Source organism: Podarcis tiliguerta, assembly GCF_965153285.1.
Source record: "Podarcis tiliguerta genome assembly, chromosome: 5".
Classification (NCBI taxonomy): Eukaryota; Metazoa; Chordata; class Lepidosauria; order Squamata; family Lacertidae; genus Podarcis; species Podarcis tiliguerta.
Genome location: NC_139538.1, coordinates 59,108,743 through 59,124,765, shown reverse-complemented (window position 1 = coordinate 59,124,765; position 16,023 = coordinate 59,108,743). Strand labels below are relative to the sequence as shown.

The window sequence follows — 16,023 nt, the reverse complement described above, 5'->3', positions numbered from 1 at the left end:
TTCAATGTAGTTACACGTATCTTCTTTCCATATTGGCTATTGTCATATATCAGTAATTAAACTAAAAATGTGTGTGCTGGTGCATATATGGTCCCAGCTATTACTACATGGGGTGAGATGGGGGAGTGAGCATCCTTGGGTTTGTGCATCCTTTGGCACAAGAACCTTTACTGTCAAACAGCACTTACAGGCATATTTCCCTCTCCAGATAAGTTCAGTGCATGGGATGCCTTCCCTGTTTACTTGAATGCCAGCAAACTTCCATTAGGGCCATGTACTACTCAAACAGGAAAATTGGCATTGTCCACTCACTGGAGTCCATGGTTTCCTTTGCTAGCTTCCCAAGAATTAGCTGTATATGGCATGTGAAATAATGGCAGTGCTTAAAACATGCAGCTGATGGGTTGGATGAATCTCTGCATTGGTGAAACATCACAAAACAAGATATGATGACAGTGGTGCAGAATACTATTCTATCATGACAGGGAAATACTAGCTCTACGCTTTAGAACTGGCTTCCTATTAAACAGTGTAATTCTACGCATGCTTATTTGGAAGTACTTTGCAGTGTGTTCGACGGTGTTTACTTCCTAGTAAGTGTGTACGATTGCAGCCTAAATTGCCTTCATATAGAATATGTTCTAGAAGGTTTGCTGTGCATACAGCTCCTTCCAAGTGATGGCTTCACTATAAATTTAAAGGGAGCAATCTTTTTGTGCATGCAAGAGACCAGTGTGCACATGAAGAGCACACTTAGTACTCTAGATTGGGCAACTGTAAATTCAAGGTAGGCAAAATTATATACAAATCTGTTTTTACTACTTTTATCTCACAATATACATAGCAGACCCATATAAATGCTAGAGAATTACATTGGAGAAATGGAGCATATTATTCCTTGTTAGTGCATTACCAAAGAAACAGTGAATTTAAGACATAATCCTAGGTACAGCTCCTTAGAAGTTAGTTCCAACGAAATCCATGGAATCTCCTTCCACCTTATGGACAGATACAAAAACATGAACACAAGAGCAGCTTCCAGAGCAGCATGGGAAGCTGGGGTTAGAAAATGAAATGTGTAATACACCAGGTAGTTTATGGAAGTACTTTCAGTGTACTCTACTCAGCGACTTAGATTCTGGCCATTTACTCTAATCCCAAGTTCCATGTTGATCTGCAGGACTGGAGATAAAACATGCAGCAGAGATGACCAGGGAAACAATTCTGAAAGAGGCAAATGAGCACTATGACATTGTCTTGTGTGAGTCTCTTTGGGGAAACTTGCTTGTTCCTTCAGTTCCTCCAATGATTAGCATTACTGAAGGAGGTGGCAGGGTAGTGCAGCAAAATACACTCGCAGCCCTGCGTCACTCTCTGAGGAATAAAGTGGCTACAGAGGTTGCAGAATTCAGCTTTACCTGTATTTGACATGTCTTAGATTTAGTGGAGAGGCCATTTCCTGTATCCTACATATAGCTAATGGAGACTAGAGACAGGATCTTTTCTATGGCCGCAGCTACATTTTCTGAGCATCAGGGAAGATTCTTCTGTGCAGGCAGCCTTTTGCTACACTGGCTTAGATAAGGGTCTGTGCTGAGCACAGTTGTTGTTTCAGAAAAGCATGGCTTTCTTTGCGTATTTGTGTTGTATTTCTTTGATATGTTTCATTGTGATTTTAATTCATATAAGCAGTCTTGAGTGGGATGAAAGCCTCAGAAATGTGGGGTAGAAATATTAGCAATGAACGACTCAAGTGGATGGGGTGCAGTTTAATGTTCTATACAGCTTACTGTGGTGATGACTATCATTTTGGCATGTATGCCACAAGTCAAGTTCAAAGGAAGGGATGGTGACATCCTTTAATGGGCATCTTGCTTCTGGAAGCTAATGCTATGTCACTATAACCCATTCGAAGCACTCTGCTGCTTGTACAGCATGCCTTAGGATGGAGTAACTAGCTTGATAAGATGCATATCTACTCAAAAGTAGGTTCTGAAGATTTAGCAGGGCTTATTCCTAGTTAAATTGTAGAGAATTTCAATCTAAATGGCATGGCAAGCAATGTCTGAGCTTCATTTTGCTTCCCTTATTAAGGAAGTTCAGCTCAACATTTGAATGCACCATCATACAGGAGTTTTCCAGAATTTTATGTTATCACCATCAGCAATGTGAGTAAAGTGCTACTCATCATCAAGACTAAATTATTATGTTTAGAGTCAGTGAAAGAAAATTTCTTCTGTCTCTCTCTGTGTGTGTGTGAATGCAATGCAATACATCTGAGTAACAGAAATCTAAATCACATTCATTGTTTGTACAAAATATCTGTTTCCATATAAACAATAGCATATTTATACACCATCACTTATTTACATGCTTCTCTGTCCTGTACAGATAAACTTGTGTTCATAAGGAAGAAGGAAGAGAGAATGAAAGTGGAAATTGGCAATTCTAGGTCCATGAAATGGATATATAAACATATACATATAATGCAGAAACATGGCTGAAAAAGAAATGTATTCCAGCCAGTTTCCAAATACACTTGTCTTTACATTCTCAAATCTTATCAAGTGCATCCTGTATATCCAGGCCACTAGCAGCATCTTAATCCCTAAGTACAGCCAGGCATTTAATTTAAGGCATTTTGAAAGATGCCTGCATTGTACATTCTGCCACACTTCCATATGATTTGATCAATACCCACTCTTACCTCTAACCGAGATGGTAAAGAAGATGCATATGGAGTTGCCCCAGAAGCAGGGATCTCCCATTCTTTTAAAGATAAGGAGAACACTCAGTTAAGTGTTCCTTCCACATGAAGTTCCTTTGTCTTTGAAGAAAACAAAAACCCAATTGTGCACATGGAGCTGTGTGCATGCATTTGAAGCTTTTCCTTGTTGCAAGAGTAGCTGGATCAGGGCAAATGTCCAGTAGAATGAATACTGCATGCACAAAGCAGTCAGTGCACATGGATTGGTTTAAATCCACATTTTTTTAAGCACCTTATCTGAAGGTAGAAGTGTCGGTCCTGCTGGAATTAGCAGGAAAGTAGTTAGTTGTTGTGGAGAAAAAACTGAGTGCAGCTCAGGGATAGCAGCAAATGAGTAAATCATCAGTCAACCATGGGCATAACCGATGCCAATATATTTTGATGGGAGAGTTAGCCATGTGCTTACCATATTGGCCTGAATATAAGCCTCACTTTCCCCCCAAATCTTGACCATGAAAAGTTAAAGCACGGCTTAAATTCGTGACCTTACAAAAATTGGCTTTTATGATATTGCTGCTGAAGCAGACATATGGTAAAATGGAACGGGCGTGAGTGCCTGCAGAATTTTAAGGGAGCAGCTTGTTTTCGGGTATTGTCTTTTTCTCTCTCCTCCCCTCCCCAAATTTTAAAGATGTGGCTTATATTTGGGTATGGCTTATATTTGGGCCAATACAGTAAATATCTCACTCAATGAAAAGAAATGGTTGTTAAGGCTACAGGCCTATGCGCACTTCCTACTAGAGCATACATACTACTAAGTTAAGCACTTACATCACTAGGCAGAAGTATTTAACTCAATGGGACTTCACACTCTCCTAGGTGTGCTTAGGAGGACTGTAGCCTTAAGTGTCATCTCTGAGTAAACACGCTTAGGCTCATGCTGCATAGGTGTTTAACTTCAGAAGGATCATGTGGTGTTCAGGAGCAAAAAGGTATTATGAGTATGAAAACACTAACTTCCTTTATATTTGTTTTCAACAAAATTTCCCGTTTGGGCACTGCTTTTTTCATAAAGATCTAGAGTATCTTCTAATGACCAGATGGTGGTACCAATATGTCAATTGAATAGGCTATATATTTTCCCCCAAAAGTTTCTTCTGTTTTTCTTCTCCCATTAATGCAATAATTTTCAGTGTAGTCTCCGAGATCAGTAGTGGATCACATACTGGGTAAATGTCAATTTCAGGAGCAGTTGTTTTGAACAAAAACTGAAGCTAAATTTGTTAACAGTAGCACACATTTTGGAAGTGTTCAGGGGCTACCAAAACTGGCAGCTTGTGGCCAGAATTTACTTTAAAAGGGGGGGAATCTTTAATTGGTGTTTCTGGGGGTTTTGCATACTATATTTGATGAGTCTCATTTGGGACCATGTATTGAAGCATCAAATCCTGGTCTGAATCTGAAAGAAAGTGCACACACGCAGACACACACCAGAAAGGAAAAGGGAAGAAGAAGAAGACAGTAACTACAAAATGCTCATAGTATAATTTCGTCCTGCATGAATTGTGACGCGCCAAGCCAAACACAGTCAGTCTGCCATTTATGGAAGCCTATGAAGGGCTTGATAAATGCCTGCTTTTTGCTATCTTTTGGGACTCAAAAAAGAGGAGGCTTGGCAGTCATAATACGTGTCTGGTGAACTATGTTGGACTTAGTGGACACTGATGTTTTGTTATGAAATTAACAAAGAAAACGATGGAAACAAAGAGGAAATGCAATCTTACTACATCGTAAAAGAAGTTCTAAGGATGGACAAGTCAAAGGATGAGCCACTATCCTTCATTGCACTAGTGCAATGTGAGAAACCATAATTGCTGATTGTCCATATAGCCTGATTAAACACAAATCATAAGCCTTCCCCTCAGGTATCTATGTTATGATGTAACTGAGTTTATAGACTAGGAGAGTGCAGGGAATGATGCAGTTTTATATTAACAAGGCTGCTTGTTAACTGAGGAGCCAATCTTTTTTGATTCCATCAATCAAAAGATTTATAAATCTGAGAGGAAACCACAGTATGTGTCAATCAAATGGGGAAGGAAAGATGTAAGGCAACATCAAAATAGTGTTAGGTTCAGAAGTGACCAACCATAGGATGGAACCAAAGGGATGTTTAAGCAAGCCTAAGACATTTTGGTTTGCACATATGGTACCCAATTTCCACATATTTCCCCCTCCAGCTGCAACACCTCCACCACATCCCATTCTGTTCCTAAGGGTCCCCAACCATCAAGAGCTGCTTTTGAAAAGCACAGTTGAGCGCGATGGAAAAGAGGGGATGGGGGACCTCTGTTCCACAAGGGAAAATCCACTTGAGGTTCTTAGGGTTCATCTCACTTTTTATGATCAGCACCCAACAAACATATAAAAACATGAGAAAAATAAAAGAAAATAAATCAGTAAAAGAAAATCAGATGGGCCCACTGCCCACCTTCAGTTTAGTTATCAACCCAGAGGACATCCTGCATGTAGAGTAGTGGTGAATTCAGAAGTGCAGGGTCCCTTCATGATAGTCATAGCCATGCCCCATCTCTGCCACACACACCTCACAACCACGCCTCCTCACAGACACACTGCCTTCTAAGGTTCTACAATAATCCTATAATTATACAACAATAATAATTAGGGATGCTTTGCAACAATCAATTGTTGCAAGCGTTGCAACAATTATTTTCTGTGTGAATACATTGGCCAATGATTTGGACTGCTCCAATACCATCTTCTGGAGTGATTTAATGGTCCATCAGACTTCTTTGATGGTCCATTGTATGTAGAAGAACTTGCCCACCACCCTCTTGAAACTGAAGCACCATGTGTTTTCAGTGTTCCTAAATGCTTAGCTTTGGAGCATACAGAACAATGCCTCCTCAATTGTCTTCTTATGCACCTTTTCCAGAGTGATACTATGAGCCAATCCTCAGTGACTGACTCATCTCTTGTCTCCAACCAGTGCAAAGGGTGAGAAGACTTCTCAGTAGCTAAAAAGCTAAAAAAAAAAAGTAGCTAAAAATCTACTAAGAGATGGGGAGCCTTCTGCAGAAATAATAATATTTCTATGATCCCAGACCACTACACCTTTGTGCATGAGTCTCACTGACTGCCTTTAACTGTGTTCCAGGGAGCCTTGGAACCTTGGAAATGAGCTCTATAAAAGACCTCAGGATTCTCAACATTTTACAATAACTAGGATCCTTTGGGGAATAGTAAAACTGATATAAAACCATTGAACTAGTGGTGATATACCCTGACATTTCTCCCATTTTTGCCTTACCCCACGGAGAGGGAAATTGATGAATATTCTGCAGCTGGCTTGGGGATCCCTAATGCATGCAACTACAGACATTCCTCTTTTTCTCTAGGGACAATGATGAACCAACTGCCTCCTTCCATGCTATCCTTGAGATGGAAATAGCATGGAGCACATGGAAAAGCATAAAGAAAAGGAATCAACCGTCTCTTGCACACATAATTTGGAAACAGAACACATTCCTTTTCTTATCTTAGGAACGACAACACCCAGTACAAGGTGCAGAAATCACTTGGCAAATGATGTAACCAGAATTTATATATGTAGGCTTCTACTGTATATGTGGATTTCTGGCTACATCAAAGCTTCTGTCAGTGACAATCAGTGTGGCTGTAAGGATGGAAGAAACTCGTCATCTGACTACAGCCAGGCAGCACTACTGATGATAATATAGAAGTCACATTTGAAGTTGCAAGCTTGAGCTATTGGGGCTCACTTCCAAGGTTCTTAGAGATGCTGGTTTGAAGCAGTGAGTATCACTGAGGACATGAAGTTCCTATTTAATCTTCTCCTTTCATTTACATGAAATGAATGGAAAATCCAGGCTCACACATATATGCTTCAGCTTGCCTCAGGACATAAATACTTTAGTTCTATCAATCAGCAGAGACTATTTTTTTGTACATCATGGTCTTTTAAAATACCCGATATTTTTTGCCTTTGGTCTTCCATAGTTTAAAATAAAAACTCTCTTTTTCAGAGTCAAACAAACAGAAAAGTTTAAACTAAGAGCTGATTTTTGTTTAAGTAAGCACTGAAGTTAAAACTCAAATGAGTATGGAAAATGTAAGCTGGTAAGTAATGTTTTAAAGAGTTGGTGTGATTATTGACAGACAAGTTAATATTATAAAGATGAATGCTAAAATAAGCAGTCAAATCAATCTATGATAGATAGATGATAGATGATAGATAGATAGATAGATGATAGATAGATGATATAGATAGATAGATAGATGATAGATAGATAGATAGATAGATAGATATAGATAGATAGACGGATAGATAGAAAGACAGATAGACAAATAGATAGATATGATGACAGTTTGTTTAAACTCATCACTCTGATCTGAAAATCACAGGTCCCATGATCTCGCCTTTAGTAGGAGGGTATGAGGATAATCATGAATGGATAAAACGATTTCCCATTTGACACTCAGCAGATGGTCCATCTGTCCTTGCAGTCAATTCTCAACTGGGCATTAGACATATAAGCCACCATATGGCTAGGAAACACAGACACTATGAGCATCAGAAATGGGTTACTTTTATAAATATGTTTTGGAGGGGGCAAAGGAAAAGGATAAAATTTACCTGTAAATGTGGAATAATTAACAATTTGTAATAGTTTACAATTTAATAATTGTCCCAAGTAGCGGACATCACAATATATGTGCAATCTTTCTTTTTAAAAGTTTTTTAATTTAAATCATTTCCCTCCAGTCATAGGAAGAAATGCATTTCCCCTTCACCATATTTATTTTGTAAGGATTTTTTTTCTAAACCTAGACAATAAGCATTATTGGGATTTCCCCATAAAAAAACCAATTAGTTATGTAAACATTGGAACTGAGCAAAAATAGCAGCTCGTTGCCAGAATACACACACACACTCCCTTGTATTTTTCTAAATGAAAGCCATAGGAAGATGTGGGAGACAGTGCTACAATTCCCACAGAGTGAAAAAAATACTGAAGGAAATTAAAATTACATTAGAATTATTATTTGAAACATCAAAATAAGCAGTATACTGTATAGGAATAATCTGTCCTCAAATCTGTATAAGACAAAAAGGTTAATGCTGAGCATAATGCCTGGAGACCAGTTCTCAGTTCTGGGGAAAACCCACTATTTTAAAGTGTGTTTGGTTTAGAAGAGATTGTAAGATTATTAACTTGAATTAATATAATCATTAACTATTATTTAGATGACAAAAAAACAGGAGACACCATTACACGCTTGTCAAATGATGTGAAAATGACTTGAAATCGCCTAAGAGACAACCCATCATTCAATGACAGAAGGGGGAATCTGCTATGAACAAAAAGTAGCAAAGGCAGCAGACCTAGGCACAGACCACAAACTATGCAGGGGATATTTTTGCAAGACTCAAATGCTACCAGAGTTTCAAGACCCTTGCCAGAACTTCTGTGTGGATGGAAATGCTTAATACTCTTTCCCCAGAGACTGCTCCTAGTGTGAGTGACACAGCTGGCTTTTAAGCCTCATCCTGTTTCATTTCAGCCACACCAAACTGAAGCTCCACACATTTCTAGATTGAGTGCGCAGGACTAATCCTCAGAATGGTGATCCTGTTGAGGATAGATGCCTCCCTTAATCCAGAATCGGCAGCTAGACTGGTGACTGGGAGTGGCCGCTGAAACCATATAACACTGGTCCTGAAAGACCTACATTGGCTCCCCATACGTTTCCGAGCACAACTCAAAATGTTGGTGCTGACATTTAAAGCCCTAAATGGCCTTGGCCCAGTATACCTGAAGGAGTGTCTCCACCACCATCACTCAGCCTGGACACTGAGGTCCTCCTCCAAGGGTCTTCTGGCAGTTCCCTTACTGTAAGAAGTGAAGCTACAGAGAATCAGGCGGTGGGCCTTCTCAGTCGTGGCACCCTCCCTGTGGAACGCCCTCCATAAGATGTCAAGGAAATAAACAACTATCTGACCTTTAGAAGACATCTGAAGGCAACCCTGTTTAGGGAAGTTTTTAATGTTTGATGTTTTATTGTGTTTTTAATATTCTGTTGGGAGTCACCCAGAGTGGGTGGGGAAACCCAGGCAGATGGGTGAGGCATAAATTAATTATTATCATTATCCCTACTATTGTATCCATGGCCATTTCTTTTGTCACAGACAGGGTGAGGGCCACTATTTCTGAGAGTACACGCATGTCAGCACCCTATCCCAGTTGCTAGGGCAGATTATGTTGATGCCTGTAATAGTTGTAGGGTCCCAAGAGTCTGCCTTTCAGGTGACCTGGAGACTTTCCACAGTATTTCATCTCTCAAGGCACACTTTGTAGATTGATAGATGATAGATGATAGATGGATAGATGGATAGATGGATAGATGGATAGATGGATAGATGGATAAATGGATAGATGGATAGATAGATGATAGATAGATGATAGATAGATATAGATAGATAGATGATAGATAGATAGATAGATAGATAGATAGATAGATGATAGATAGATGATAGATAGATAGATAGATAGATAGATAGATAGATAGATGATAGATAGATAGATATAAAGTTGTCTGTGGTTCCTTCAGGTTTCAGTACACCACTTAGAGAAATTTATAACATTTTAAGTGGTATAGAAATTTAATAATAATAATAATAATAATAATAATAATAATAATAATAAAACAACCCACTGCACCACAAATTTTGACAAAAGTCATGCCTATGAGATAAAAGTAGCCATTTCTTATAGATATTGAGGTGCTGAACACGCATATGACAATATCGGCTACTGTTTCTTAGAGATCCACAATAGTTTATTATATACTCAATAATAGCCTATGTCCTCTAGCCCAAAGTGGAGGCCAGCCAATCAGCTCCCACAGGAGGGTAGACAATGCTCCTGGGCTTGGTGTGAGTCCAGAATGGAGCATCCATTTTAGCAACAGCAAGGAAACTCAGATCAGGGAGCCACATAGAGCTCTCCATGCCTCTCTGCCAGCTCTCAGGACTCCACCTCAGGCCACGCCCCATCCTAAGCTTTCTAATGCGGTCTGCTAGTGCTTTTGCATGGCTGGAATGCGTCCTTGAACCATGATCATGCCTCTTGGGAATACCATGTTTTTAAAATAGTGCAAAAGCATGAGAAGGGCAGGGCATACATCTCTCAAATGAAACAAACATATACTGGATGAACTCTCTACTTGTGCTGGAGCAGCTCAACCAGTCAGTGTTTACAATGCAGGGGATATTAAAATTTATCACATCAGCTTTTCAAAAGTAGGAAACACTAGAACCAATGTGAAGTGGATGTTCTTGAATAAGGAGTTGTTGCTATCTTTTATGAGGCCATGATGTTGTAGGGCAGTGGGATTTTTACTTCAGATAAGGGCTCTTAGCTATCTGAAGTCAAATAGATGTCCCATCCAAGTGCATAGGGGTGTTTGAGAGCTCACTTAGTGTCGATGCTGCTGTGGATTATAGCTTCCAATCAGCACCACTTCAGGAGGTGCATGTATTCAATTGCGGTGCTCTTTGAAAGAGATGACTGAAGTGAGTGACAAAGCGCACATTTTTTGCTATTGCCACTGTCATCTTTATGGGCTTGCACAGGAAATTAAGCCAGAGATAGATAAAGGCAACGCACATTTCGAAATACAACTCCTTTGAGATTCCTAAATGAACAACAGACTAGTAAAAGTTCAGATGCAAAATGACGTGAGGGTCTGCAGCATCATTAAGCCTTAAGAAAATCAGATGCAGACAAGCTATAAAAGTGTGGCTCCTAAAAGAGATGATGCACTGATGTCAGGAAGTAGTGAATAAGGCTGCTGATTAAGCCTATGAACGTAATCTGCTCTCTTTCCCTGCAATTCTAACGGTGAATGTATTTGGGAAGAATATGTTGACCCAAATGGGATATGGAATTATCTACTTCCTGGAAGATCAATTCCACGAGTAAATCTAAATTACATATTTAATATCTTATTGTCCTTAATCAGTTCCAGTCTGAATTCACCATTCCTAACCACTGGCAGGTCTATATAGCAGAAGCTACACTAGGTAACCAGGGGAAGATTTGCTTGAATGCAAGTAGAATGCCCTATGAAATTGGGGGTCTTGCTTTATTGACCAATCCCAATCCAAAATTGTCCAGAACACAGACTGGAACTAGTACAGATAATGAAATGGATATGAAGTATATGCCAGATATATCATATGTGATGCACATGCAGGATATATTATAAACACCTACTTTTTTGTGCAGAGGGTTGTTTTAGGCTTTGAAAATCAAATGAGACCATCATTGCACTTCACGAAATATTTAATGCACTTTCCCCATATCCATCTGTCTAAACATGTCCAAGGATAACTGCATTTTTACAGGCTTATGCTATAAACCAATGTAGCTCATGCTGCTGGAAACAAATTGGATCCCTATCCCAGAACAGTCACTGAAGTGGTTATCGCATGACTGCCCCCTGGACTTAATGCATAACAAAGTACTAATTTGTTAGTTTGCAGTCAGGGCAGTCAGTTTGCATGATAAGAGAACGGGTGGTCCACACAGCCTTTTGGCATCCTCTTAACTATAAATGCTTGTAAGATGAAAGGACAAACAGCTATTAGAGGAAAAGTTCCATAGATAAACATGGAATTGAAGAAGTGGATAGATACCAGGTATGAAAATTAAGGGTCTGACTTCAAGCTATTCAAGCTACACACTTCAAGGTTACAGCAGGAAATTCAGGTCGACAGACACTCTTCCCACAATTCACACTTTTGAATATGGGGTGGGGGGAGGAATACCCCAGTGGCATGAGTTAAGGGCAGGATGTCAACTCAGATTTTCTGTTCTAATCCCTTTCCTCCTCTTGGGTGAATAAATACGTTTAATGTGATTGAAACCCGGTTCTCTTTGTGAGCACCCTTTGATAGCAACTTTCAACTGAAAACTGTTCAGCTTTTTCAATTCCCCCTTTATGTGGATTCAGAAAACAGAGTTATAAATTCACCATAGTCTAAATTTATCATGCTGTCTAAGGCTCATTTTTGAACAGCTGGCACAAGATAGAGGACTATGCTTCTCAGAGCAATCAGCCCCTTTTATCAGTGCAGCCCATGACTTTGATACATAGGAACAAACCCAAATTGTTGAGCTTTTTGGCGGAAACATACCCCCAAAATAGAGATTTTAAGCTTTTTGAGCTGTTTTCACCTGCTTTTTCTATCCCGTCATACATCTGGTCTCCCCCTGACATTTTGACAATTTGGCAAAAATCCCGCCTGGCGTCATTTTTAAACTTGGACATGTCAGGAAAATTCCAGACATATGGCAGGCCTAGGAGAATGTCAAGTGTGGGGCAGTTGGGTATTGTTTAGGGGAAACCAACCTCGTAAGCCAAATTAAGATCCCTCCTGGGTGAAATGAGACCCACTAGATGGAGATTCCCCACTGCTGGTATTGAGGGCTATCAAAAAAAGGGTATAAATTTAGAATTACGGCAAGTGATTACTACCATTCCACTTCCCAGCCCTGTGAATGCTTCCTAGGATGGCCATATGCCCTACTCTGACATTCTTTGGAGGGCTGTCAGAGACTAATCCTATGTTTGAAAGGCTGTCTGTTCCAAGTCTGGTTTTTAAAGATGAAGCACCCTATGAAGGAAGTTGAAGGTGTCCATCAACAGTAAGCATCTCAACAGCAGACTGAAAAAGCACCGGACCACTGTTTTCCCCGCTATGGGGAAATATATTGCATTTCTATTTAACTAGGGTAATTATTGCTAGCCTTGCCGCTATACATGTAATTTAGCATATGCAAATTTTACACAATATGTGTCTTTCCTTGTTCTTTTTGGTGATGGTTTTCCCCTGCTCTCTTTTTGGTGATGTATAAGTGGCCAATTAAATTCCATCCAGTGAACTTTCATGGCAGAGCAGATAAATCTTCTGCAGACGTATCAAGAGTTCCACCCACAACGTTGCACACATATGAATCGGGGAAGTAGGTCACTGCAGCAGTGCAGCCTGCAGCAGTTCCAAAGCTACTTTATCATACACTGTGTTTAAGCCAAGCCAAGTTTTAGAGCACTGCTGCCCATTGCATATCAGCTGTACCTTTCATGTACACATTTCTACAACGTGGACATAAAAGAAACAAAGCATTCAAATTGAAAGGAAACTGGGATAGCCCAGGAAACAGATGGCTACGCAGGGAGCAAACCATGACCTCAGAAAATGTGGGTATCATTTTCATCACTTATTCTCCGAGGTTTGTGGCTAAGTAATTGGATTAGATCATTATAATCTGGATTTGAATGTACAAGCAGCACAAACACAATTTAGACAATTATGACTTAAGATGGTCTGACGAGAATTTCTGACGGGCGCCTCATCAAATAACACTGTTGTTTGAACTTCATCTAGGACAATTTACACACTGCCTGGTCTTCATTGTTTATAATCAGGGCTCGCAAATGTATATGTATATATTATGTATATGTATATGTATTTTTTGTTTTTAAAAAACAAACCTAAACCACACTGTTTGCATACCAGAACTAATCTCTAACATTTTTTGATTCCATAAAAAATAGTTATGTATTTACAGTGAATGTGCCCCTTGGAAATTTAGTCTGGTTTTTTAAAATAACCTCATTTGCTATGCACACTGATTAAATATTCATTAATAATAAATAGAATTAAAGAGGCTTGCTGACAAATTATATTTCTCCCTGACTAGAACACGCACACACAAAAGAGACAGAACTGATTGGATTTTAAATGGCTTCCTATATTTCTTTCATGTTTAAACTTCAATGTTTATCAGGGGAAATGAACATTTTGACTAATCGTTCATCTCCCCACCCCTTGCCTGACCCAAAATGGGTCTAACAACTAAATGTAAATAGTTTGTCTGTATATAAAATGTTTGCACTTACAGGCCACTAATTAACATTCTTGAAATGATTTTCTGCCGTAGAGAGATTCAAATCCCCATTGTCATTTGCAGATCAGGGGTTTTTATTTGTAAACACACACACCCTCCTCCTCCACCACCTTACCAGGGTCTATATTTGTAAGGGACAAAACTACACTAACATTCACCTAGCTGTGTTTATAATGACATGAAACCTGAAAACGAAAAGGATATAAAGGTAGGGTAAATCAGTCTACAATCCTAAAGGATACAGAGTATGTGCTCCTCCATTGGTGGAGAGGAGCTTTCCAGACAGGGTGGCACTTGTGCCTTAAGGGGAACTGGTGATGTGTTGCTGGCAACAGCTCTCAAAAGGAGGGTGTGCTCAGGATGATTGTGGGAGGCCTTGGATATAAAAACAACTTGCCCTTGAAAATGGCAAAGCCATGCCAGCCTTGAAGCACAGTGATTTTCCATGCCACATAATGTCAATCAAAGGGAAAATGGGGGGGGGGGGCAGGACAAAACAGAGACCAAAAATAAATACAAACATTCTGCAAGAACCTTCTGCCCTGGCTGGAATGAGCTACCAGGATATAGGAAGCAGTAGTTCCTCCATCAAAGGAGTTAGCCCTTGTACCTTAGGATTGCTCAGCAAGTCTTGGGGGGAGGGGACGGAATGCAATGTTATACATTCAGTCTGAGTTCAGACCTTGCTTCAGAACAGAATCAGCCTAGCAATTCAGTGGGATGGGTATCACAGGCACTGTATTATGGTGGTTCATATTTTCAAGGCCATGTTTTGAGAGTAGCACTGGGTGAGTGCTCCTTGGCTTCCAGGTGCTTGTGCTATGGGATTTCATAGGGATATCTGTAGGATAACTAGCCTCATATCACGAACAGGCTTAAATCTAAATAATGCACGAAGGGGTTAAAACCATAGAGAAAGCTGTCCTGCCAGACATAGCTCACCTTGGGAAGGACTAGGCAATCAAGCCTTTGTTCCCTTCTATATGAGAAGCTCAACGTGGTTACTCCAAGCTCAGATTGCATGGTTCTAACAAGCCACTCTTGACTTCATATACTAATAATTTAGGAACTTCCGCTACTTTGGAACTAAGCCAATTTTTACTGCCTGTGCAACTTTTCTGATTGATGTATGGAAAAGCACATGAACCTGACCTTTGAAGAGTTTGTAAGTAAACTATTTTAAACTTGCCATATGTGTGGCCTTTTCCCTATGCTGGGGGAATAGGGGAACAGAAGGGCGTGTGTTTTAAAGGTCTAACACAGTTTACTTTGCTGCATATTTTGAGATTTTTTAACTTTGCTGGGGTTCTCTCACCAAAGAAAACTTGCCCTACTCCTGGATCTTGTCATCCAGGGAATTATCCTTTTATACCTATTTTTTCCTTGCTACCAACACTATCTTCTCCCCAGTGTTATGTAAAATCTTTATGAAGTCATTGGGAGTGGTCATTAGGAGCTTTGGAGCAAGGTGTCACCAGTATGCTGATGACACACAGCTCTACTTTCAGGGAAGACTGTGAAAGCTTTAGGTCACTGCTGGGATGCAGTGGTGGACTGGATGAGGGGCAATAAACTGCATCTGAATCCCAAGGAGACGGAGGCTTTTGGGGTGGCTCGTTCCAATGTCTGAGAAATAGGTATATTACCTGTTCTGGGTGTGGTCACATTCCCCCTGAAGGAGCAGGAGAGAAGCTTGTGGGTCCTCCTTGATACATCTTTGTCACTAGAGCCGGCAAATTCCACAAGAATAGCCATGCTAGCCTATAGAACAGGGATGGGGAACCTGTGGCCCACCAGCTATTGCTGGACTAAACATCCTAATCATTGGCTCGGCTGGCTGGAGCCGACGGGAGTTGGAGCCTAATAATATCTTGAAGGGAATTAGTTCCCCATCCCTAATGTACAACTTGCTTAGTGCTGCAGACGAGCACAGCTTGTCTTTTGGATACTACTGGCATTGTGAATATGAGGGGGCGGAGTATGGAAGGCGAGGGAGCCAATGAAGATCACACAAGGGCTTCTTGGAAATAAATAAAGGTAAAGGGTAAAGGGAGCCCTGACCGTTAGGTCCAGTCATGACCGACTCTGGGGTTGTGGCGCTCATCTTGCTTTATTGGCCGAGGAAGCCACCGTACAGCTTCCAGGTCATTTGGACAGCATGACTAAGCTGCTTCTGGCGAACCAGAGCAGCGCACGGAAACACCGTTCACCTTTCCGCCGGAGCGGTACCTATTTATCTACTTGCGCTTTGACATGCTCTTGAACTGCTAGGTTGGCAGGATGGAAATAAATAATCTC

The 16,023-nt window shown here is 40.3% G+C and overlaps 1 protein-coding gene across 18 annotated transcripts in view; it reads right to left on the bottom strand.

The window, feature by feature from the left end:
* Positions 1-2,682: 2,682 nt before the first annotated feature.
* Positions 2,683-16,023, bottom strand: part of JAKMIP3 (Janus kinase and microtubule interacting protein 3) — a 106,817-nt gene continuing 93,476 nt past the window's right edge. For all 18 annotated transcript variants that reach the window (XM_083443502.1, XM_083443488.1, XM_083443505.1 and 15 more), the window contains one exon: positions 2,683-4,166. The gene's annotated coding sequence lies outside the window, so the exon portion shown is untranslated. The remainder of the gene's footprint in view (positions 4,167-16,023) is intronic.